The 26,468-nt window shown below is 41.1% G+C and overlaps 1 protein-coding gene across 9 annotated transcripts in view; it reads left to right on the plus strand.

Annotated features, from left to right (window-relative positions):
- ACSL4 (acyl-CoA synthetase long chain family member 4) overlaps nucleotides 1–26,468 on the plus strand; it is a 112,393-nt gene that overhangs the window by 24,749 nt on the left and 61,176 nt on the right. For 5 of the 9 annotated variants that reach the window (XM_004769047.3, XM_004769045.3, XM_004769049.3 and 2 more), the window contains exon 1: nucleotides 5,670–5,856. The exons of 1 other annotated variant lie outside the window; for it this stretch is intronic. The gene's annotated coding sequence lies outside the window, so the exon portion shown is untranslated. Of the gene's footprint in view, nucleotides 1–5,668; nucleotides 5,857–26,468 lie in introns of those variants that run through there. 3 more of the 9 variants (XM_013064830.2, XM_004769042.3, XM_004769046.3) reach the window with 2 other exon arrangements.

Consider the following 26,468-nt stretch of genomic DNA (forward strand, 5'->3'; position numbering starts at 1 on the left):
ATGTTTGTTAAGAGAGATATGATGAATACATCATGGTACGTCCATACTATGGAATACCGGGTAGCAGTTTAAAACAAAAAAAGTTAATTACTTAGCTATCTACATACAAACATAATACCATGGAGTGATGTTTGTGATACATTATTAAGTGGATAAGGGCAATTTGGAGAGCAATATGTATAATATGTTCTCATTTTGAAAAATAAGTATATGTTACCCTGTATGTGCATGGCAAACACTCGGGAAGATGTGTATCAGCTTGTTCTCAGTTGTCATCGTCTCTGTAGAGCAGGACCAAAGACTCCTTTTACTTTATATACTTCTTTTAAAAAATATTTTATTTATTTATTTATTTGAGAGAGAGAGAATGAGAGAGCGAGCGTGAAAGGGGAAAGGTCAGAAGGAGAAGGAGACTCACTGCTGAGCAGGGAGCCCAGTGCGGGACTTGATCCCAGGACTCCAGGATCATGACCCGAACCGAAGGCAGTCACCCAACCAACTGAGCCATCCAGGCGCCCTACTTTATATACTTCTATTTGAACGAAAGAAGTGAACATGCACTTCTTTTGTAAGAAAAAGAATAATAGAGACAAGCAGTAGAAAAGTAGGGCTTACAGTATGAAAATTTGCTTAAAATAGTCTTCCAGAAACGTATTCGTCCGTGGACAGTGATGCCTAGCTACAAAGAGTTTGGATAATTTTTACATTAGGCCTCATTTGCATCATGTCTCAATTAAGAGAGATAACCAATTCATAAGCTGATCTGGGTTGCCCTATATAATGTTTTGTCCATTGGCAACAAAATTAGATTTGTTGAACTCTTTCATAAATACTATTGAAATGAGCTCTCCGAAAGTTGAGGTTAGACCCTGAATCTGAAAGCTGCCTGTATAGATGGTCTGGATTAGATACAGAACCTAGCTAAAAGTGACTCAGAATCTTTGAGTTCACCTTCCGGGTATTTGCTATCAATGTCTTCTTGTAGGAGGGCTTCCCCTGTGTTTAATATAGAAGTAAGATGTTCCAAAAATGAGAATTTGCTTCTCTTTTAGGTGGGTTTATGTGCTAATGAGATGGTTATGTGAAATATTACTTATCCAGCCATATGCACATTTTCCACTGAAATAATAACAGTATCTACCTTGTAAGCTTACTGTGCAGGTAAAATGAAATAATGCCTGTAAAGTGTTTGGTGCAGCGTCCTGCACTGAGTAAGTATTTAATACCTGGTGGCCATTGTTATTTAAACACGTTGCTAAAGATTTCCCATTTGAATAACAATAACTTAGCCTGGACCCGTGCCACACACATCCAAGCAAAGGAGACAGTTTTATTATAACATTTAGTTTGGAGAAGGATTGCTTTGAATAAATGTTCAAGGCTTAAGCAGAATGAATATGTCGGTATAATGAAGGGGTTTGTCCATTTCAGAGAAGGCATTAGCAAAAGGCATATTTAGAGGATTGAAGGGAATGGAGGTTTAGTGCACAGGTTACAGAGTGATTTAGTAAATGAAAGTGAGGGTGGCGGTTGTAGACCACTTAAGGAATTTAGCCCTTGGCTCTAAAGAAAGTCATTCAATAAACAGGAGAATCTGGACAAAGAGTGGTGTGGTATAAATGGAAGAATGTGAATTTTGGTAACAGCTTCCTTTTTTCTCATCAGTAGAATGAGGAGGTCATACCTGGTAATTAATAGCCACCATCTTCTCCACACTTGTCATAAACCAGGCTTTTTACAAGCATGGTTTCATTTAATCCTCCCTTAGAAGAGCCCTATGAAGGAGAAACCATTATTAGCCCCAATTCAGAGATGAGGAGGCTGAGGCTTAGAAGACATTATGTAACTGGGTCCCGGGTGGTCCCCGTCCAAAGCCCACGTAGTTTCAATGCTGCTAGTCTGCCTCTGAGTGGCCTTCCAGCTCTGGTAGACAATGATTCTGAGTAAGGGACATTTGAAAATGTTGTCGTTATTTGCCTTGTCTTTTAAGAATGGAAGATGAAATAGAACGTTTTGGTATGTGAAAGGGAAAGGAAAATGAAGAGAGACTGAATATGAGTTATGATGCCAGTGACCTTTCTTTTCCCCTAAAATTATTGGGCTAGAATCGTACAGAAAGGGAATAAAAATTGAAATTACACTGAAGGTAATTTCCATGCTGTTCCAATAACACCCACAGCCCATTTCATTTGCCTCCTGCCTTAGGCATAATCTGAATATTTTGTTCTCTTTTCCATTTTGGGAAGGTTACTAAAGCAGTTTACAAGGACACTGGGAGGAGTTTATTTAGAGGGTATAGGAGCTCACTTTTAAGAGGACTAAGAAGGAATTAGTAAGACACATTGTAGTTAAGTTCCATTAAACCCCTGCTGGGATTTTGATTTGAACTGCACTGACTTTATCGATTAATTTGGGAAGAATTGAGGCTTTACAATACCATCCTCTTGCATTCAGATGCATGGGGTGTCTTTCCCTTTGTTTTGGTCTTTCCGTGAATATAAAAACCTGCCAAATGTGCTGGAATGAAAAGAAAGGGCTCTTTGGAAAAATAAAAGGATCACTTCTCAAACAACAACATCTAGATCTAGCTACTAGGCCTCTGACCAGTTTTGAATAGAGTAGCTTGGGTTATTATTTTTGTTCACAGTAAGATCATCTCCTGTCTAGGTTTCTGATTTCACTCGTTTCACACAAGCCATCGAAGACAGTATTTGGCCCAGTGGTTGGGCCTGAAAATAAAAGAAGGCCTTGCTCAGGACAAAATATAATATAACTTGTCTATGCAAATATTATTGTAAAGTCCTGCTGCTTGTAGTTGGACCGCAGGAAGAAGTTACGTTTTACAAACCTGTGCAGTATGTTTAACAAGAAAAGCCTTGTTACACGGTCAATGAAGAGCGGTTGTTTTCTGTTTTCAGGAGCAGCCTGGCTATCTGTTTTAGCTTCTTGTTACAGGAGAGTCAAGTGAGCAAGGCCCGAGTATGAGTACCTGCTAACAGAGCTGTTGCGTTGAATTCCACTTGAACAGCTTTATTTTCAGGCTTTTCATTCTTTTTATGTTGTAGTTTAAATCTGTCCACTGTGCCGTCTATTTTCCTGTTTTCCATTTCCATATGTTGATCTCTTCCGTTTCTAATGGGGTTGGCAGTCCCAGGCAAGATTTCCTACTGAGGAAGACTGATATCCTGGTAAATGCTGTCATCCAGGAGTCAGGGAACCCATGGTAGGAAATCCAGGCTCTGTTACTAGTTAGTTGTGGGACTAGACAAGTCATTTAACCTGGTTGTATTTCTCCACCTGTAAAACAGCGATAATAATACCCTGTCTTCCTAACTGGTAAACAACTGTGCAAATGTTCTCTCTAAAATGTCAGGCAGCTGGCTGGGGGAACGTTTTGTTCCTGGGTAGGAGTGCTGGAGGGTTTCTGATGACAAGAAGTTAAACAAGGTTTATTTTGACTTTGAAGACGTGAGAAAGGAAAGCTAGAAATTGTATGGAGCTACCTGGTTTCATTTTTGGGGATGTAGCTCTTCTTCAGTCTTCGTCCTGGGTGTGGTTCACTGTAGAGCAAAGAGATGTGGTCTATGATAAAGGTAGCCCCAACTGTCTGCGTTAATGAATAACTTAAGTGATAAAGATCTTGAAAAATTGAAAGAGTTTCTGGGTCTGTCTCTATTATACACATGGGTCCATGCATACGTATGTATGTATACAAAGTCATACATACCAACAAAAACAGAGAGCTTTGGGCTCTTTCTTTGATACCTTTTAAAGTTGGAGCAACTTCAGTAAGCTAAGGGCTCAGTGTTCAGGGGAGATTACCTAGTCGAAGAGGTCTGGGCTAAATGACAGTCAGTGAAGGAAATGGACAAAAGTACTCTTTATTTTATTTATTTTTTTTTTAGAGAGGGACAGAGAGGCTGAGAGAGAATCCTTAAGCAGACTCCAAGCCCAATGCGGGCTCTCTCAGGGGCTGATATCAGGACCCTGAGATCATGATCTGATTGGAAATGAACAGTCAGAGGCTTTTCCCGGCTGAGCCACCCAGGCACCTCAACAAAAGTACTCTTTAATTATAAGTCCTTTTTTTCCCCCGGTCCAATGGATTGACTTATGTGCTACACTGGGTTTGTTCTGTGTCTGTATTTTAATTCCATGACTGGACACTAAATTCATTGAGGGCAGAGATGATCATTCCTTCTACTTCATTTGTGTTAACCCTGTTATGGAGGCTCTGTACTCTGCAGGTACCTAGTGAATTATATAGCTAACAAATAATTACTTATTTCTGGTATTACAAGATCTCTCATAAAATAAACACAACAAACTCGTCGTTTGAAGTCCTGAACTTTCTAGGTCAGTATCGAAAAAGGAAGTTCATGACTGCCATAGTAAAAGTTGTAGGCAAATTATAGGTAGGTGGGTTGACCTGTTGGAAACTGGCTGAGTAATCCTACTTCAGAGTAAGTAACACAAAAGAGCTGTAGTTCTATGCTCTCCAATTGTGGGCTTCTCATCACGCATAGTGTCACCTGGGATGCTTATTAAAAATCAAATTTCCCAGACTCACTCAGACCCTAATCACAGTATCTGGAGGTTGTAGCTCCAGGCACCCATATTTCAACAAGCACCCCAGATGATTTGGATGCATACTAAAGCTCCAGAACGACTCTAGTCTGTAATCTGAAAGGGTGACACACACATGTGTAATTCTATGGGAATATGGAAAACAGCAAGAGAAATGAAATGACCACTACTAGCAGGGAGAGGAAGCTAGTCCTCCCTTTCGCATCAGGGAGCTTGGAAGAATATTGGTGCTTTAATCCTTGTCGTGATAAATTCTAGGCAGCTTGTCGTCATGGTTCATTTACAGTTATGGTCTGTCCCTTTTGCAGTCCTGAAACAGTTCACCAGAATCTTACTTTTAACAGCTATCTCTTGGGAATGGTCTTTGTAAGACCGGCTCCTAAGCCATGATCATGGCCAATAAAATGTCACAATGCGCTCCTTATCAGTTGTGGGCTCTTTGGCCATGACCCCTGCGGTGGAAAGGAAAGGCATCAAGGGAAACCCCCCCCCCCCCACCGCCCTCATCCTAGTGGTAGTTCACAAATGGGAGGGAGCGGGGTCTTAACGGAGTGAGAGGCGAGGTAAGAGAGCGGAGGCAGTAGCTCAGGCGTGGAGGAGCAGGATGTCCTTAATCAAAGAATAGGATCTCCGTCGGAAGAAAGAGTAGAAGTCCAAAGATGAATATCTCTAAAGGGCAGCTGGAAGATGACCCGAGGGGAACTTTCCTCCCCGGGCTGAGTCCTAAGTAGAGAGCACAGGTGCCGGCGTGGGCGCGCTCCAAGCCTCGCTGAAATCAGATAGGCGCTAGGCCCTTCCGAAAACACAGTTGATAAGGCGGCCGGCTCTCCCAGAGGCGCGGAAGCCGGAGCGAGAGGCTGCGGCAAGCCAGCGAGGAGCCGTTAGCCGACTCGGCTTGCTCTCAGCTCCCCTCCCTCGTTTCGGGAAGCCAGCCGGGCCCCGCCTCCGCTGCTGACGTCCGGGGCGAGCGGAGGCGGGAGCGTGGGTGGGCCGAGACGTCCGCCGCCCCCGATTCGGCCGGCTCAGCCACACCACCGCGCGCCCCCGCTCCGCCCGCCCCTCCGGGCGCGTCTTTTCCGGGCTCGCGCCGCGCCGCGCCTCGTCCCGCCTCCGCCAGCCGTCAGGGTGCGCGCGCGCCGCTGCGGCTTTTTCTCCGGCCTCCGCGGCGCGCCCCTCCTCGCCCCAGCGCTAACGGGCACGCGGCTCTTCTGAGGGCTTCCGAGTGCCAGGCGCCGGCCGGCTGGGAAGACACCGGGGGCCGTGTCTCCGGTGAGTAGCCCCAGCTGCCTACCCCTGTCGGAGTCGGCGCCCGAGCTCCGGCGGCCCCGCCGTCCCACACCTGAGCCCCGCGGAGGTGGAGGGGACGTCCCAGTTCCCGGAACCGGCTCGCTTTCTCCTGGAGCCCGGCCGAGCTACCCGCCCGCCTGCAAACCTCTCACCCCACCTCCCCCGGGGCCAGGAAGGTTTCCGGGGTCTCTGCATCGTTTCCTCCGCCGAAGTCCAGGGTCCTAGGGAGCCCAGCCTGCCCCTCTTCCTGCCGCCCACCGCCCCCCACCCCTCGAGAGCCAGAAGCATCCTCCCGACCGGCCTTCTAGGCTTTGCCTTGACCCTTTCCGAAGGAGCACCTCAGGTGCTTCCAGACCTCCAAACGACCTTTAGGGTGCCCCTCGACCTCAACACCACCTTGTCCCCTCTGGAGGGGTATGGCTCCGAGGGCTAGAGGATCTCTCCGGCCCTGGCAGCATCCGCCCTTTCGATTTGAGGGATGCCCTGGCTTCCGATATCCTTTTAGCTTCCGTATCTTTAGGTATGTTAGAAAACAGCTGAATTCTACCAGAAGCATGCTCGTATCTTTTCCTGTCTTTCTATCTACATCCCTGTCCTCATGAATGCTGTATATTTAGCATGAGCTTTATTCACTTCCTCTTCCTCTCAGTTGAGTACCCTACAGAAAAAATTGCAGCCGATGTCTATAGCACATAGAAAAATCGAGGAGAATATGATTCATTGCCTAACCCCCATCAAGGGGTTACATATTTTAAATAGGACGTCATTTCTCCTCTGCACTCCAACATCTCCTCCTTCAAAGGCATTTTTCCACCCTCTTGAAATGAATTTTGCTCTAGTGTCTCACCTTCAAAATAATCAGTCATTGCTCCAAGAAACGACGGTGAGATGCAGAATAAGGGCAAAATGGCATTTGAAAAAATGAATCGCTTTGAAAGAGTAAGCAGTCTGCTTTATTGGCTACTGGCTAAATCGACGCCTCTGTTCATGTACAAAAATGAGGATGTGGACTAGGGCACAAATAAGGTTCTTCCAGTGTGATTCTAGGACTTCTAAATTCATGCTTAGTTCTATATTGCTGCATAACGGAGATTTAACCTAATTAAAGCCCCATTTCCTGGTAGTTAGTTGCTTGTCACTTTAGTTTTTCTTGGATTTTGCTTCTTAATAGTTGTAACTGTTCTTGATACATATGGCTGTGTGCAAGTGGTGATTCAATTACAGTCAAGCTTTTTATCGCACAAGACCTCTTCTTGAATTGTAAAGTAGCTCTCTTTTTCAGTTGGAGCCACAAAACTGTAAGACATGTAAGCCTCATGTTAGAATTAACACCCTCGCCACCGCTTGGGTGGAGGATGAAACAGTAGACCGTTAGTGTACTTGTGCCATAGGGTAAAGTACCATTTTGTTCTGATATGGGAGGTAATTTGACACTTCAAAAATCCATGGGGAGGTGTAATGCAACATTAAAAAAGAAAGTTTTCCCTCTGAAAACCCTATTTTAAAAAAAGCGATTCAGATGAACATTTTTGTATGTGTTTTGGGTAGGGGTGGGATGGGTGGAGGAGGAAGGAGAGTCTTGCCCAATTCAGTAAAAAAAAAAAAAAAATGAATTGGGGCTTGGAGAGGCTCTGAATCCAGCTCTAGCTAATTGTATAATCCTGGAGATCTCACTTAGCCTCTCTTCATTTTTGCATCTGTAAAAGCGCTATGGTGATTGACAGAGTGAACCATAAGCCCCCTAATTTGAATTCTTCTTATACTGGAAAATATATACATAATGAATCTGTATATGTGATTATAGGACATATACAAGTTTATTAAGATTATATAAGTTGCATTAATGTTGTGCCATAAGTTCTTAGTTATACCAGTTGTCTAGAATGTTTTTCTCAAAGATCTGCATATACCTGTTCCAGTGTATGTGTGAATCATTCTTAATTCATCCTTATCAAATGAGGGGGGACTGTATGCGGAAGTCTATAAATTGGGAAGTATTTTACAAAAGTCGAGTATTGTTAACTTCTGCTTGCAAGTGAAATGTGTGCATTTTACACTTTTTAAAAAACGTTCATGGCCTTTAGAAGTTTGAAAGTGAATGTGTCCATGCAGCCTATTGCCTTGTAACTGCAGTTGACTAGGAACTTTAAAGAATATGCTGGCATCTCATTCTTTCATTTATCGCTCATTGAACTTATCTCGTTCCTTCAGCTGTCACTTATTTTGTGCCAGGCCACTAGGATATGATGGTTAAGAAAACCATCTTTATGACTTTATTTTTTTATTTTTTTTTTAAGGATTTTATTTCTTTATTTGTCAGAGAGCAAGCGAGAGCGAGCGAGAGCGAGCGAGAAAGCGAGAGCGAGCGAGAAAGCGAGAGCGAGCGAGAAAGCGAGAGCGAGCGAGAAAGCGAGAGCGAGCGAGAAAGCGAGAGCGAGCGAGAGCGAGCACAGGCAGACAGAATGGCAGGCAGAGTCAGAGGGAGAAGCAGGCTCCCTGCGGAGCAAGGAGCCCGATGTGGGACTCGATCCCAGGACGCTGGGATCATGACCTGAGCTGAAGGCAGGTGCTTAACCAACTGAGCCACCCAGGCGTCCCTCTTTATGACTTTATAGTCTGGGATGGTTATGGGAGGGTTGTAAAGAGATAGATGTATATACAGTTTATTTTTATTAACAGCAACAACAGCATTCAAATCAGGGACACAAACAAAATCCTGGGAACCTCAGAGCTCCATAGGGAAGGAGGAGATGATTGTATTAATTGTAGCCTATAGCTTCTCTTCCTGGCATTCCTTTTCTCCCCTTCCTTGACTTTTAGTTCCTGAGATGGTAGCAAAAATAAAAGCTTTATTTTTCCACTCCCATCACTGGCTGGTGTTCTGTACTTCTTTTCATTGTCTTTTAGCTGTTCATTTTTGAGGTAGCTGTAGATTCTCATGCAGTTCTAAGAAACAATACCCTTTATCTAACTTTCCCCAGTGGTAACATCTGCATAGCCCTAGTATAATATCACAACAAAGGAACTGAAATAGATACAATTCATCCACCTGATTCAGAGATCACCAGTTATTCATGCACCCATTTGTCTGTGTGTATCTAGTTCTGTGCAGTTTTAATCACATGCGTAAATGCATGTAACCACCTCCAGGGTAAAGATACAGTTGCATCACCACGGGGATCCCTGGTGTTGCCCTTTTATAGCCACAGCTATCTTCCTCCCTCGCTGATCCCCGGCAGCCACTAATCTGTTTTCCATGCCTATAATTTCATCATTTTAAGAATGTTATATAAATGGAATCATGGAGGATATAACTTTTGGAGATGGGCTTTTTTTAAAAAAAAGATTTTATTTATTTATTTGACAGAGAGAGAGATCACAAGTAGGCAGAGAGGCAGGCAGAGAGAGAGGGGGAAGCAGGCTCCCCACTGAGCAGAGAGCCCGATATAGGGCTTGATCCCAGGGCCCTGAGACCATGACTCGAGCTGAAGGCAGAGGCTTAACCCACTGAGCCACCCAGGTGCTCTATACTCAGGGTAGTGCCCTGGAGATTCTTGCAGGGAGTCTACTTTGTATCCAGGTAGTTCCTTTTCAATGGTGAGTCGTATTCCATGGTGTGGATGTGCCCCTTTGATGTGCCGTATTCCATGGGGTGGATGTGCCCCAGTTTGTGTTAACCATTCACCGATTGAAGGACATCTGGTTGTTTTCTGGTTTTTGTTCTGAACCAATTATAAATAAAGCTCCTATGAACGATTGTGTACTGGTGTTTTTGTGTGGACACAAATTTCCATTTCTCTGGGATAGAAGCCTAAGAGTGCAGTTTCTGGTGTTAAGGTAGTTGTATGTTTCATTTTAAAAGCAACTGCCAGACTGTTTTCCCCAGAGTGGCTGTACCATTTTGCATTCCCACCATCCCTGTATGAAGGCTCTTCATCCTTGCCAGCATTTGCCATTCTTACTATTTTCTGTTTTAGCCTTTCTGTTTGGTATCTAGCGATATCTTGTCATAGTTTTAATTTTCATTTCTCCGGTGCCTAATGATGTTGAACATCTTTTCATGTGCTGATTTGCCATCTCTGTATCCTCTTCGGTGAAATGTATGTTCATGCATTTTGTCCATTTTCTTGTTATATATATTTTTTTAACTTGAGTTCAGAGAGTTCCTTATATATTCTAAATACTAGTCCTTTGTTAGGTATGTGGTTTGCAAATATATTCTCCCAGTCTGTAGTTTGTCTTTTCATCCTCTTCACAGGGAGTTTCAAGGCACAAAAGTCTTTAATTTTGATGAGGTCCAGTTTATCAATTTTGTACCCCTTTTAGGGGTAGTGCCTTGGGTGTCAAGGGTCTGATGTGCCTTTGTTATTTAATTTTATTCCTTGCTGTTCTGTAGAACATTCGATATTTCTGTAAGCAGTGGAGCTTTTTTCATTTCAACCATCCCGGAGCTCAACTGTGTTCTGTGAACAACTGGTCTTGATGGCTTGCAGTGTGAATACATACTCACACATGCTCTTGCTATATTAAAGTGGCTGCCATCTTTTGTCCCTTGAAAATATTCTGCCTTATCGGGCTGTGAAGTGTTAAAATTAATATTTTAAAATTAAGTCGGTATGATGTGCCAAGGAGATTTTTGGTTTCACTTTCTAAATTAAAACTATTTTGGCAAAACTGTATAGTTTGTGGTTTTTTTTTTTTTTTGTATCAAGGTTTCTGGTGAGTGAGTGATCTGAAGAACAAATTTGTGTTCTCATTTAAAGTTTACTTCTGTGTTTCGAGTACTGCGGTCATGAATCTTTACTGTGTATTTAGGAGGCTTTTTACACTCAGTGTTGATTACCAGAATAATGAATAAAAGACTGATGAATTTGTACGTCTACAAAATATATTTTGTATATTTTCCTTTTAGAGTAGTTACTTAGTGTTCATTTTCACTTTCTTTAAAAGTAAGCGCTGGCTTTAAAGTGGCTTACAATTTTATATTTTGAACAATGGATGTACTCCTTTTTTGAGAAAACTTACAGGAAAAGTTTAGTGATAATTTTTAGAGTATTCATTTCTGTAAGATGGTACTGAAAGTATTACTTGTTCCCTCAGTGTCACCATATTTGCTCAAATAAGTGTACAGCTAGGGGAGTGTATTCCTATTTGATAGAGATCAATCATTGGTGTAAGGCAAGTGCTGACAAAATACTCTGGCATCCAGATCCTGCCCACCACCTGTTTTTGTAAATCAACTTCTGTTGGAACACACCACATCCATTCGTTTATATATTGTCTGGCTGCATTCAAAATGCATTATTGGAGTCAAAACAGAGAATGTATGACCCACCAAAGGCTATTTACTCTCTGGTCCTTTATAGACAAAGTTTACCCAGAGATAAAGCAGTGTTATAAATTACTGAGTCTCTGTGTTATAAAGGAAATTCAGCAGACTTTACCTGGACTTCTAGTACCTTTTAGTTACATTTCTGTGGGAAATTGTGGTTCAGGAGAATGTACTCATTTTCTTCACTAAGTCTACAAGGACCTGTGGTCTAGGAGCAGCTTGAAGGAATGGATAGAAGGGTGGAAATGTGGATTTTATTGTTCTTGTTAAGTGTGGGCGAGTTCAGTGTGATGTAGATTTTCAGCTGGTAAGATTCAGAAAGAGGTCTATGCATTTGTGAAGTCCTTCGGAGGACCCCACTGTAAGCCAGAGTGCTCGTGACCGAGCCAGGTAGGGCAGTGCCCTTGTTCCTGCTCCCAGCACTGCTCACTAACCTTTAAATACACCGTAGTCCAGGCCTGGCAAGCTGAACTTAGACCGTTGGCTTACTGTTTTGTTTGCGTAGCTTTCTTTTGTCAGTTTGAAGTTGACACTTGAATTTTCTTAAATGCCCCGTGGTTGCTGTTGAAAATGGTAGTTGAGTTAAGAGGGTTGGCTCTACATTGGGGAAGAGATGTATCCCTGCCTCCCATCATATACAAAAAGAAATTAAAGATGTATTTTAAAAATTTAAGTATATGGTTGAAAAATTTCTGGAAAGCAAAAGACAACTGTGACAGAGTTAAAATGCAAGTGATGGAACTGGGGGAAATGCCACTTACATATGCAGTGAAAAGTTTAATTGACATCTCCCTCACCGACTCACCACATGATATGATGCTCTTCATTTCCTTTGTAAAATGCATGGCATTGAGCACTTGCTGTCAGTAGGCTGGTCTCCAGTATGCCAGTATGCTTGAGGACCCACCATTAGAATAGATACTTTTATTACTTAACCTATAAAAATTTATAGATGAAATAATATGTCTGGGGTTTGCTTCAAATTTTGTGGGGGGTTGGGGGAGGTACAGAGTGCATAGAGATGTAAAAAAATAAAATTCAGCACATGTGAATAATTGTTGAAGCTGGGTAATAGTTATATTCAAGTCATTATAACAAAACAAATAGAGTGTTTTGTAGAGTTGATGAAAGCAAGTGACTACTGTCCAGTTAAGTGTGGGTAATATGATAAAAGATCTGTATAAAATAAGGATAAAAATCTAAAGTTTTCTTCACTCATAGTGCTTTGTAAATGTCTTTTAAGTTCTTTGAAGTTATACATTTTCTAAAAATTCAGTTTAAATTTCTTCACTGTTAGTGGGCCTGGAGTTAAAGAAAAAGGTCTTGGCCTCTTTGCCCTCTATCAAAAGTTTGAGGAACATGTGTGCATTTACTGCTAATGAAATGAAGATAAAATGAAATGTTTGTCATGTGCGTATTTTTTATGATTGTTTACTTTAATTGACCTTTTCAATAACTAATCAACTGTTCCGAATAACATTAGATAAAAAGGCTTCTACTATATACTTTGGTTTCTCTGCGGATTGCATAGAACTTACACCTTTTACTAAAAAACTCTTCTGCTATGTAATACCCACTTTATGTAAAGAGCTCCTGAAAATCAATAAGAAAAAGGCACATATTAGAAGGTTATGAATTGACATTTCTCACAAAAAGAAATAAAAATGATGAATATGAAAAAAGATGCCCAAGTTCGCTCTAGTAATTAGGGAAATGAGAACCATTTCCCACCAAATACATTGGCAAAACTAAATATAATACCCACTTTAGCAAAACAGTGGGTACTACCATACACTGTCACTGAGAGTGCAGATTGTATAGCTTCTTGATAAAAAATACCCACATCCTCTCATTTTAAAATGTATGTGTATTTTGGCCCAGCAATACTGTTAGGAACATAGGGAAATATCTGCACATGTGTATAAAGATATGTGTAAGGTTTCACTGCAGTGAAACTGGTTATAACAGTGAAACCTTCAGAACAACCTGAATGTCCATCAGTAGGGGAATGAGTTGAATGATAATATGCTGGTCTATGGGATCCAATAGGGCTATTAAAGGAAAGAAACCCTCAGATAGACCTATGTAATAACTGACATAGGAGTTCCAAAGTACACTGTTAAAAGAGGTAGGGGAAGGAGGCTGTCAGCACTGTCCACATACCATAATTCCACTTACCTAAAAACAACAGCAGACCCTTACTATGTGTGCGGATGATACAAAAAGGTCCAATTGATACACACCCTGAGTGGTTATCTCTGGGGGGAAAGGGAGTCTTGTTAAACGAAGGCAGTCTAAGGAATACTTTAATTTTTGACCCTGCACAATTCTATGGTGAGCTTCTAAATTTGTGATTACTGTTTTACTGGTGATTATACAGATGAATAGTCAGACACATTTACACTCTGGAGGGTGCTCACACCCCAGTCCCGATGTTGTGCATTATACAATGACACCATGCTAGAAACTCAGTGTCTTGTGTTTAGTGAGTACTCTGCTACTTTTTTGGTAATTTCTCCCTTTGGTAAAGTACTATTTGTATCTTTTAGATTTTCTACACTAAAAATTTAAGTACAAAGAACTATAAAGGCACTGTAATTCCATACCCGGAGAGATCTATTGCCAATTTTTGGTTATATCTGTTTGTGCACACATTCTGTATACACATGTGTAGGCACTTACGCACATACATAGGCACATGTGCAAAAGTGTATCTTTCTGCAAAAATGGGTTCTTACAGCATAGACTGATTTGTAACTCACTTCCTTCAACGTGGCATTATATCATGAGCATCTTTCAGAATGGGTAACTTTGAGTGAGTGAAAAAGACCTCTTGGTGGGAAACGAAAAACACTACCATGTAAATACAGTGTTCTCGTTAAAATAACTGGTTTCTAGAGCAAACTATAATCTTAAAAAAAAAAGTCATGGTTACCAAAAGTAAATAGCCACGGAATTTTAAAATTCTCAATGTTGAACCAGTTCAGTTCTGTTTTGAATTTAACTATGAGCATGTACTTTCTTTCTTTCTTTTTGATTTTATTTATTCATTTGACAGACAGAGATCACAAGTAGGCAGAGAGGCAGGCAGAGAGAGAGAAGGAAGTAAGCTCCCTGCTGAGCAGAGAGCCCAATGCAGGGCTCAATCCCAGGACCCTGAGATCATGACCTGAGCCGAAGGCAGAGGCTTTAACCCACTGAGCCACCCAGGCGCCCCATATAAGCATGTTCTTTAAATTGTAGTTACTAGTAATGATGTATAAGTTCAATGTATCAGAATGTAATTAACAATATGTTTTGAGTGGAGTTTTGTTTTGTTTTGTTTTTTAAGAAGGGGAAAGAGAGGTGAGGGGCAGAGGGAGAGGGAGAGACAGACTCTTACGCAGGCTCCCCACCCAGCACGGAGCCCAGCAGGGGGCTCCATCTCCCAACCCTGAGACCATGACCTGAGCCAAAATCAAGAGCCAGATGCTTAACTCCAGGCACCCCAAGGAGTTTGGCTTTAATAAGTATTTTAAAGGATTTTAATAAGGATTTTAGAACTGAACTTGAAGAGTTACTTTGATTTAGAGAAAAACCAACTGTTCCAATTTTTGGTAAAGGTGTGGGCATAATTGTATTCTTTTACAAGTTATAAAGGTGAAGAAAATCTAGGTTCTCTGTAACGACATGAATCTTTGTCTAGGATATCTCCATCTGTAGTGTATACAACTGAATATTAGAACTGTGTTGGTGGATCACATTTGATTTGGGCACGTATATATGCATTCTGCTCTCTCATGTCATCTCGGAACGTTAAAAAAAAAAACACTTTAAGTAATCTCTACACTCAACGTGGGGCTTGAACTCACAACCCCAAGATCAAGAGTCTCATGCTTTTCTGACTGAACCAGCCATGAGCCCATCTGGAAGCATTAGTTAAGCACATCCATTGAAGGTTCATTACAACTTCTCCTGGGTTTATGCTGTGAACTTAGAAGTGGAAATTTTTACCTTATTTTACGTTACACTGAATACGTTTTGATACTTTAACCATTTTTAGTGAATTCAATGGACTACCAAAAGAAGAGTCTCCCTTACCAACAATGGTGTGAATGTGAAGACCCATGGTAGATGCTCTTGTTTTTGCTGTGGTAATTGAAACAGTGTCCCTGTTCTCCAAAGCTGTGCATCTCGGTTTTTTGGAAGCCGATTTTGCAATATGAGGATTTTTCTCTCATGGCTGCTGTCAAGGGGGCAGATTTTACAGGAGATTCAGGATAGAGGGACTGTATTTCCCACTTGATTAATGAGAGGGGCATGTGAGACTCGACTGTTACAGAGGTGTTGAAAATGCTTCTGGTAGATTCTACGGGTTGTGAGGTGAATGCAGTGGAAGGCTTGGGGAAATACCTGGTTTCTCTTAGGTATTCTGTGCATTGCCTTTAATATGTGGTTAAAGGATTTTAATATGATTAAAAAGCAAGCAGTGATAGGGTTTTGAAGGACCACTCTCCTAGAGGTATCCAGATGAGGAGTCATCAAAGAAAATCTAGAGAAATGAGCAGAGCTGCTACCATTGAGTTGGGGATCATTCACTAGGCTCAGAATATGTCAGCCATTTCTGCTTCTCAGATGAACTGAAAGCTCAACATTTCCCTCAGACAGGAAACAGGAACTTGGTGAATGAGCTTAAAATTCAGTTGTGGCTTTGAAAACTGGAGAGAAGACAGAGCTAGTGCTAAGGTCTCGTGGGATGAGCCCAAATAAAAGATGCTGTGTTCCACATGATCACTGAAGATACAGAGAAGTTGCTTAAAAGAATAGTGGAAAAATCCTAACTTGACCGAGGGGCCAAACTGGATAGAACTAGCTATAAACAATTGTCAGATGAATGTGTTTTAGGCAAATAGAGCAGAAAAGAGAAAAGCAGGCCAGGGAAAATGGCATTCTTCTGCCTGGAACCACAGAAACCTTCAGGATTTGGTCAATTGCAAGGTTGGTCTAGGATGGTTTAAAGTCTTTGGGATTCTCTTGGTGCCCAGGCAGTTCCTTACAGGCCTAGGTTAGAATTTCTGTGAAGTAAATAGTTTCCACAACCAGGAAACTAGAAAAGGCGCAGGGTTCAGTCTCATTTTTGGTGAATTATAGGAACCCACACATGGGAAGCTATGTAGAAAGAAATGTAAGCATTAGCATTCAATACAGGTACATTACACATTTTTTAAGCAAAATGATTGAACTCATAGGATGTTGTACAACTCACATTTTCCCCCAGAAAGTTTTGGATTCCTAGATTTTGTGTTTAGTGTCAAGTATGAAGGTCAGGGTTTTTATGTGGAAGCAGATTTTTAACTTATAGGCATATTTACATTAATGTTAATATTTGCTTGACCACCAAGAGATTGCTGAACATTTAAATGTTTGTAGGCTGGTAGTTTTCTTTAGGAACTAGCCCTCAGAGAATTGATTCTTTACAGGTGGTATCCTTTAAAGTAGTTTTGGAGGAGACAGCTGCAACATGAAAACCTCTATGAACCCCCTGCCACCTTTTTAAAAAATTCTTATTTTGAACTGATTGACCTCCCCCCACCTCACTTTCACAGCATGTCTTTGGGGACTACCTGGGTAGAAGTGAATGAGGGATGATTCAGTGGGTTTACAATGACACTTGCCCCAGCCCTGCTAGCTGTCTTGAATCCTAGCTCCATGGGTCCCCCCTGGAGCTTCTGTAAGCAAAGCTGTTTTACAAGGTGGCACCCGTTCGACCCTTGGGAGGAAGATGTGTCAGACATGTTAGTGCCCAGATGGCTCGCCAAGCCCTGTCTCCTCTCCGTGGTAGCCTGCATCTATGTCCTTTTTCTTTGCTTACATGAAATGATTATGTGGAGTGATTGGCCCATGGTTGCAGTGATAACATTTGGTGAAATGGGAGAGCTGTCCCTAACAAAACTTTCAGACAGCTGATCTTGTTCTCAGAAAGCCCCTAGCCCTAAAGATGGCATTTTTTTTTTAAACCTCATAGGGAGAAAGGGCTTGCATGCAATCTTGGTTCTTGTTGTCCTCAACTGAGGAAGCCGGACCACCTCTGTGCCTGCCTTTGTTTGGAGGGTTATGTTGCTTTAAGGCATAGCAGGCAGGAGAGAGGAAGTGGGTGCTACACTAGGGCATTACCAAAGGACTAGGAAATGGCAGTGAATATATGATCTATACCCAGAGTGTATCTTAAGGTCTGAAACCAGGAGTCTCAACCCATTTATGCTATAAAGACATATTTTAAAAACCAGTTGTAGCCTCTGGGGTTCCTTAAGCTAAGACTATATGTATTGAGAAACCCTGTCATGTTTTATTGGATGATACCACAGTCTCCAGTGGAAATCTGCAAAATGGAGTCAAAACTCTGTCTTTTTCATTATTTTATTTTTTTTAAAGATGTTATTTATTTGACAGAGAGAGATCACAAATAGGCAGAGAGGCAGGCAGAGAGAGAGCAGGAAGCAGCCTCCCTGCTGAGCAGAGAGCCTGATGTGGGGCTCGATCCCACCTGGGATCATGACCTGAGCCGAAGGCAGAGGCTTTAGCCCACTGAGCCACCCAGGCGCGCCACAAAACTCTGTCTTTTTCAAAGGTGGGATTACTGCTACATAACATGTTACTTTAATGACTTTCAGGAGATGCAAGCAACTCATTTTTATCGAATAGGTAATCAAAGATCTATCCTTTATTTTGTTATTGTTATCTTTTCTATTGAAGTATAGTTGACACACAATATTCTATAAGTTTCAGGTATGCAACATATTGATTCGACATTTGGATACATTGCAAAAATGATCACCACAATGTCTAGTTACCCTCTGTCACCATACAAAGGCAATTCTTTCTGAAGCAGCTAATTTGGGTTGAAGGAACTGTTTTTCAACCTAGAGTTGATTTCTCTAACTTTGCACCTTTCCTAGCTAATGTATCACTATGGTAATTTTCTTTGTCCATTCTCCTCTAGATGCTACAGCATTTTGTCATGAGATCATGAGAAAAAGTTTCTTTTCCATTGGGTAGAGTGACTCAGAATTTGTTTAGGATGCAAAATCCCTTCTTAGATTTGTTGCCTCTGCTGCTGACCTCTACCTCCCATGCGAGGGAAAATCAGTGATGTTTCAAAGTGTCATAGTTATTTGGGTTGCATAAAATTGTTCTGTGGGATGATTTTATAAACTTTGGGAATTTGTGTTGAGTTTGATATTTCGCCAGGTCTGGGGCCACATCCTGCTATTGCTAAACCTTTAAAAAAAATTTTTTTTCTCTCACTTTTCCCGGCACTGCCCCATTGCCACTGAAAGATCAGGATGTTGCCTGGGCTTGGCACCAGGCGCTGAACCTCAGGGCCTTCCTCTTCTACTCACTGGTGGGGCAGCCCTGGAAACTCTAAGATGGAGCTGTTGGAAGTGTTTTGATAATACCTTTTCTTATTCTTTAAAAATCTGACCGGTAAGCTGCTGTGACATAATCATCAGACCTGAAGATGTTTAGTAACAGAGAACTTTGGCTTTCAGACCTTCCTCTGGGTTGACCTTGGTTTTGCTTTTGAGGAAGAGTAAGCAACAGATTGGCTCATACTCCTATAAAAACAGAGCACCTTCTTAGCTTTTACTGCTCCTCACATTGGTTGCAGATGCTTCAAGGAAGACTGAATTGTAACCTAGTCTAAAGACAATATATTTTAGATTAAATGTTCACAGAAGGAATTGCAAAGGGGTGTCTTCTAGGTAAATTACATTGCAGATGCAGCAGAAGTTCCCTGCTTCAGGGATACATGGGTGAGATCTGCTAGCAGGAAACAGCAATGCTATTGACATTGTAGCAGGTTTCTTAGCTGACCTTTGTATGGTACATACATTCTCTCCCTTAAATAGCAGTGTTTCATGGAGATGGGGAATAAGACTGCTCTGCTTGGGAGTTTCTAGAGCCTTGGTGCTTCTCTTTAAATCTGTTTTTGAAATTCTTTTTGTGGGTCTCATCCTATGCAAAATTGTTGTATATTGAGGCATTTTAAATACTTAAGTAACAAAACCTCCAAGCAATAAAACCTCTGCTGGATATGTTCCACAATGGAGCTAGCCTATTCCAAATTTTATGCTTGCCAGAGTAGTGGTGTAACCCAAAGACAGTGCTCTTTGTAGTAGCTGGCTAGTGGTGTGCAGGTGGAATTGATTGCGACATTTTAGTTCTGGGTTTGTGTTTTCCAGCTCTGCATCTTTCTTTCCTTTATTGTTTGTCAGAAACTCACTTTCATTCTTTGGCTTTGCAAACTTTGCCTTGCCCCAGTATCTGAAGGAGGTTTTTAAAAAAGTACGTTTTAAGCAAGCCAACTAGGACCTAAGCAGTAATAGGTATAACTGGATAATCCCAAAGGGTAGCTATTATTATTAGCTTTTTAAAATGTATATACTCACCTGGTTGGGCTTATTATAGGGTCGAGGGTTGCCTCATGGGTGACCCTCCTTTCCTATTCTGGTATGTCTGCTATCTGTGTTAGTCCACTTACAGTATTATCTATTGAATAGTAAGCCCTGTAAAGACAGCACAGTGGGTGCCCACTGAATAGTTTTTGAATAGACGCATGTGCATGCACCTGTAACTGCCCAGGATTTGGGAAACTAAGTTTTAAAAAAATATTACAAAGGAAATGGGTCATTACTGGTTGTATTTATTTTTCATTCCTTTCCTCAAATAGAAATGTGAATATGGTGGTAAGTCTTCAGTAATGATGATTATGAAACCAAAGAAAAGAGACTTTCCTGCTTCAGTGAGGCTATGCCCAATAGGGAGACATCACTGTCATATTTAGGAGAGGCCATATTGTATGACCATCTTTACGCCTCTCTGTTGTCATGCTAGAAGGCAGAAGGAAATTCTCCTGTCAAAGAAGTTTTATTTCAATGTATTCTCATTTATATGTGGGGATCCCTTAACCAAATGGATTCCTTTTTCTAATTTTTCAAGTGTGATCTTAATAAATGGCTTATTTTGAAAAATAAATGCTTCATTTTGGAATAATTTTAGACTTACAGCAAATTTGTAAAGGTAGTTCAGAGGTCCCGTACATCATTACCCAGCTCCCCCTTCATGTTTATGTAACACTAGCATACTACTCTTAACAAAACTATAAAATTTCTTTGGATTGCTAGAGTTTTTCTACTGGTCTTTATTTTTTTCCTGTACCAGGATCCAAAATTGTTATACATGTTTATTTTAGAAAACATGTGTAGATAAAAAGACAAAGTATGGGTAATCCTCCCCACTCAGAGCCAGCTACCGATAGTTTTAGTATACATGCTTCCATATTTTTTTCTATAGGGAATGGAAATCTGTTCCCTACCCCCCAAAACTATTTGGGTTTCCCTTAAAGACAAGTCACAAGATGTGTTTTATGTACTGTTTTGTAATTTGCTTTTTTTACACTTAATATAATATTTTTTTGTGTGTTTACGTCTTCCCTCATCTGACGTGTTTTCCTTCCCTTAAGACATTTTGTTGTTTCCATTCCTGAGCTTAGTTAATTCTTCATGACCTAAGGCCTAACTATGCATGTGATTTCACCCTCCCCCTGCCATAAACCCGAGAAGTATGACACCCTCTTCTCAGTAACCATGGCTCATTAAGCCTGTGAGTCCAAATACCTGTGTATTAGGTGAACCATTTGAAATTGCTGTCTTCTGGCATGTAACAAGTTTTTTACTATATTGGCAATTTTGTATGGGTCATCCTCATCGTTTGAAAAAGCTTTCTAGATTATTCTGCTACCTTTTCCTGCCATTCTCATTCCACGAGAATCCCTGGCTTCTCACTCTGCTGAGTATCTCTGCATTTAGAATGGTGAGCTGACCCCAACATTTTGTCAGGCAAAAATGTTGACAAACTTCCCTTCCAGGTGTCGCTGATAAACAGGATCCTCAAGACCTATGCCTGTGTTGGTGACATATGCAAAGAACGTGTGTTCCAGTGAATTGTATCTGCCCATGTGTATAAGGAAAAAAGACTTCTGAACATTCAACCCAAGCTCTACGCAAGATAGCCCGTGGGCTTTCTCACCTGTATGGGCTAGCCAGGGACACTGGTGCCATCCAGTGGTACCTTGCAGAGGAGCAGCTGATGTTGCTCTCCCCCTCTCCAGCATATCAAATACTTTCATTTCCTTTCCCCTTTTTTTCATGCACTTCCGTATTCATGTTCTCCCCTTCCTTTTCTTCCCCCCACCTCTGCCAGGCACTTATGGGTTTAATTTAGCTCAGCTGATAATATTCAGGGAGATACACTAGTCATGTAATTTTGCTGTGATAATCCTTATTTAAATAAAGGCTTTGGAACATGAGACATGAAATAATAAGTAACACACCAGACTGTTATTTGCTCTGCTTATGAAGTCATGATTCCTACCCCACAAGGGCATCGAGTTTGTATCCTGTCAGAATATGACACTTGTCACGTTTAATTTTCAACTTCTCTGTTATGGGAGAAGGAAGCCCTTTTATACAGCTCAGATTGGAAGAGGCATGCATGTCCACCTCAGAGTGAAAGATTTAACTTGGAAATGACTTTTTGGTTTCCTTTCTGCTTAGTATTACTGGTTTAATTCATTCTTTGTTTGTTCCAAAGCTGTTTGGTAAGCACCTACAGTGTTCCTGCACTGTGCTGGGTTCTGGGGATTATAGTGGGAGTCAAGACAGACATGGTCTCTGCCAGTAAAGAGCTTGCCAGTCCAGCAAGGAAACAGAAACCTGAACAATTTTAAGTGCCTTGCTGTATGGGTGCCCACAGAGCAAAAAGCAGAGGCACCTGATGTAACAAGGCGAGGTCAAGGAAGGCTTTTTTGAAGTGCCATTTTAACTAAGACGTAAAGGGAGCCAGGGAAAGGGAGAAGAGAATGTTCTTGGCAGAAGAAAAAGTGTGTGCTAGACTCAGCGGTGAGAGATTAAGCTTGGTGCTTTTGAGAAACTAAAAGAAGTTTATAATGGCTAGAGCCCTGAGATCAGCTCGATTTAAGCCTCACAAAAGTCCTCTCAACAGGGAGTAATAATATTCTCTCCATTTTAGAGCTGTGGCAAATGAAGTAAAGAGGTTAAATAGCCTGCTGGAGGTCACCCAGTGCTAGTAAGGGGCACAGCCAAGAGCTGGACCAAGGCCATCTGGCTCCAGTGTTTTGGCTCCTAACTTCTGTGGTAGACGGTCTCTCAGCAGGGCACTGGGTTAGACTGGAGCTTCATTGTCTGGTTCTTTAGCCTTCTATGAACCATAGGACCTTATCCTGTTAAATCTGTGGTCTTTTCTTAGGATTGGCCAAATTAAATACAGTTTTTCTTAGTAAACAATGTTAGGCTGTACTAGACGCAGACTATTCCAAGAGCTAGAGTTTATAAATATGTGAAAAATTCCTTAAGCTTATATCATCTGGGGTAGCCCAGAAACACTCTGGTTTGCTCTGGTATTTTGTCATTGATTGGACATCAGATACTTCATTTGATATGCAACTCTAAGGTTGCTAACCCGTATTTTCCAGAAAATCATAGATGGGAAGTTTCAGTTAGTGGGGTTTTTTTTTTTTTTGTAATAAAGATAATTAACACGTATTTCCTGCAAGGCTGGAATTTTTGCCTGATTGCTAAAGTTAATTTGGCAATATCTTGCTCTCTGACCTTTCAGTTAGTTAAAGGGTAAACACAACTTTTTAAAAAATAGATTTATTTATTTAGAGAGCACATGTGCATGTAAGCAAGGGGAGGGGCAGAGGAAGAGGAAGAAGAGAATCTCGAGACTCCACACTGAGCATGGAACCTGGCGCTGGGCTGTCTCATGACCCTGGGATCATGCCCTGAGCTGAAATCAAGAGTTGGTCACTTAACCAACTGAGCCACCTAGGTACACTGGGTAAATACAACTTCTTAAATAGGATGACAGTCTTTAAAAGTTGTATAAATTGAGGACTTATAAATGGAGATATTTTCTTATAGTGGATTTGATTTATCTTTTTATGTACTTACAAATACATGTATGTATTTTGTAAATTGAGGAATTGACTTCAGTTTGAATTTATCAATTAAGGTTTTTTTTTAAGGTTTTATTTCTTTTAGAGAGAGAGAGAGTTGCTCCAGTAAGGGAAGGGGTAGAAGGAAAGAATCTTTAAGCAGACTCCCTGCTGAGCACGGAGCCCAACCCTGGGCTCCATGTCACTACCCATGAGATCACGATAGGAACCAAAACCAAGAGTCGGATGCTTAACCTACTGAGCCACCCAAACGCCCCTCAATTAAGGTTTTAATCTAGATTTTAGAAGTTGGATTATAAAGATTCAGTTGTATGTAAACTAAGGTTGTCATAATTTTGCATTGTTGAAACAGTTGGAATGAAGAATTGTGTTTGTGTATATGTTTGTATGTTTAATAGCACGAGGCTTGTACTTTCATTTATTTGCCCATTTGCATATGACAGTGGATTCAATCAAGAGTTAGTATTTCTGTGTAGAGTGAATGTTGGCTTTGCTGATGTAGTCATACATTCTTGCCTTGTACCTTTGTGGGACAGAGTTAGGGTTATCACTAGAGTCATCCTGAAGGAGGTTTCAGCAAAAAAAAGGGTGGGGACTCTGACAATAATTACACTGGACCAACAGGTAAACCAGGGGACAGACTTTGGCAAACTGGCAAGTGTGATCACCATCATTTTAACCAGTTCATAGGGGATCAAATTTGTGAGATTAGCTTCAGACTCACTGGCTCAACCCAGTTAAATTAACCATCGAACACAGATGGACTTTCCTTGACTTTGGAGTAAAACATTAATTTTCAAATAGATGTATTATTGTATGTTGCGGTGGAATTGTATATATATCAATCAGCTGTGTTCTTTGGATAATTTTTAGTGTCTTGAACTCTGTGCTGCTGGGCACTGTCGAGGTTATTACAGGACATGCTCATAGCTGTCTGGGGCCTTACAGGAAGTAAGATTACTTAATGATACTTCACTGTTACCCAAAACATTTTGAAGTGAAAACTTTGAGGGAAAGAAATGATTCAGCCTTTCCTGCCTACTCCTTTTTGAAGCTAGTACACATTTGTAATGTGATATCACAGTGGATTGGAATGTCTGAAGCTAGACAGTCTTGGGTAAGATGATATACTTCCAAGTTCAGAGTAGTTGGTCCCAGAGTTGAGATCGTAAACAAGTGGATATTGATGGAAAATTAACTTCTGAAATGCCCTCCCTTCAAAATCCTTCTTACCACTAAAGTGGAGGACAAAGAAGTGATACACATCAGGTACCTTTTGCTTGTGATACTTTTTCTGAGGGAAGGCCTTTATTACTCCTAGGGTACTGATTCTGGTCAGATGAAAAATCTTTTCCTTGTGAGGCAGAAGAGTTGGCAAGTATGAGGTGCCTATTAAATCTTATGCAGATATCATCTGACATTTGAGTTCCTGTTTGTTGTAATAGAATAAATGAGTGGAACTCTGGGCCTTCAAGAAATTATTTGTATTTCAATCTGTGTGGAGCACCTCACGATTGTCTGGCTTTTTGATATCCTCTATTCACTTGGCAGTAGTAGTTAATTTTTCTTAGTCGTGTTTTGGCATAGGGGACCACAAGGACAGTTAACTTTAGGAAAACTTTAACGTTGTAGTTATAGCAAGAAAAAAGAAACTTTATTTTATTTTGTGTCATAGATTTTAAAAAATATTTTATTTATTAATTTGTCAGAGAGAGGGAGAGAGAGAGTAGAAGCAGAGGGAGTAGCAGAGGGAGAGAGAGAAGCAGACTCCCTGCTGAGCAGGGAGCCCGACTTGGGGCTTGATCCCAGGAGTGACCTGAGCCGAAGGCAGATGCTTTGCCCACTGAGCCACCCACGTGCCCCGCTTCACAGATTATATTGCATGAGTAAACAAAGTTTCTTTTACTTTGAGACTAGTTTAGAAACAAAACTGTTGGGCTCCTGGGTAGCTCAGTGGGTTAAACCTCTGTCTTCAGCTCAGGTCATTATCCCAGCGTCCCACATTGGGCTTTCTGCTCAGCAGGGAGCCTCCTCCCCTGCCCCCACCCACACACACACTCTGCCTGCCTCTCTGCCTACTTGTGACCTCTCTCTGTCAAATAAATAAAATCTTAAAAAAAAAAAGAAACAAGTGTCTAATCTTTCTGTAGTGCAGTTGAAGTTCCCTTTTGGCTCCTTTTACAGCGTCCCTCTGTCACTTGAGTAGTGTCAAGTGCCCTAGGGGCTGTATTCATTGTCACCTACCAACATACACAAACACTAGAATGAACTGAAAGACTGATGCTCTATTTCCAACTGATTTATTAAATGATGAAACTAATATGTTCACTGCAGGAGTTTCAGGAAGTGTAGGAAAACTGTAAGGATAAAATTAAAAATCCCTGATAATTCTCCAACCTAGGGGTTAACGTTTTAACTTGTAGCCTGCCTATATCTGAGGAAGTTGCTATTGTTCTTTAAGTCACCTCTCAAGCCAATTAAGCTGTGCGTATCTTGAACATTTTCCTGTATCCTTGAATATTCTTCGGCAGTGCTGCGTTTGATTGTGTAGCATGTGATCGTATGGATGCATCCTTATTTCACCAACCTCCATTTGGGCACGTGAAATTTGTTCTAGGTTTTCTGTTCTCTTTATAGCAGTGATGACTCTTACCTGTGTGTGTGTGTGTGTCTGTGTGTGTGTGTGTGTATCTCTGATTAGTTCCTTAGGATATTCCTAGAAGTAGAAAATGAAATTATTAGGTGGGGAGCTATGATAGAAGAACTCTTGATGCATATCATCAAATTGCTTCCTATGAGGCTTGTACCAGTTTACACTTCTGTCAACAGTATATAAAGTGCCTTTTTGTGTATATTTGGCAGCACTGAGAGATTTCTTGATTCCTAATTGGCACTCCTTTTGATGGAACTTCCACGCATTGCTGTTCTAGTAAAAAAAAAAAAATTATTCCTGGTAACTGAAGGTGGGAATGTAATATTAACAGCAGTACTGCAAGGAACTGGTAGCCCAGGATACTTCAAGAACCATCAAAGCAGGCCATGTGTTAGCTTCAAGAGTCTGTGCTTCTAAAAATACATTTTTTCTCTCTCAAGCAGTTTATCAATCACAACTTGAGGGGTAAGTTCTAGTTTTTTTCTCCTGAAATTATTGCTCCATGAGTGCTTATCATTTCTTAGACCTTTCTGGGCATTTATTAAGAACCATGCTTTTGTTGTCTTTAAAAAAACAAAATGTAACCTTTG

This window comes from Mustela putorius, unplaced genomic scaffold (genome assembly GCF_011764305.1).
Source record: "Mustela putorius furo isolate JIRA1106 unplaced genomic scaffold, ASM1176430v1.1 tig00003901_pilon_pilon_pilon, whole genome shotgun sequence".
Lineage (NCBI taxonomy): Eukaryota > Metazoa > Chordata > Mammalia > Carnivora > Mustelidae > Mustela > Mustela putorius.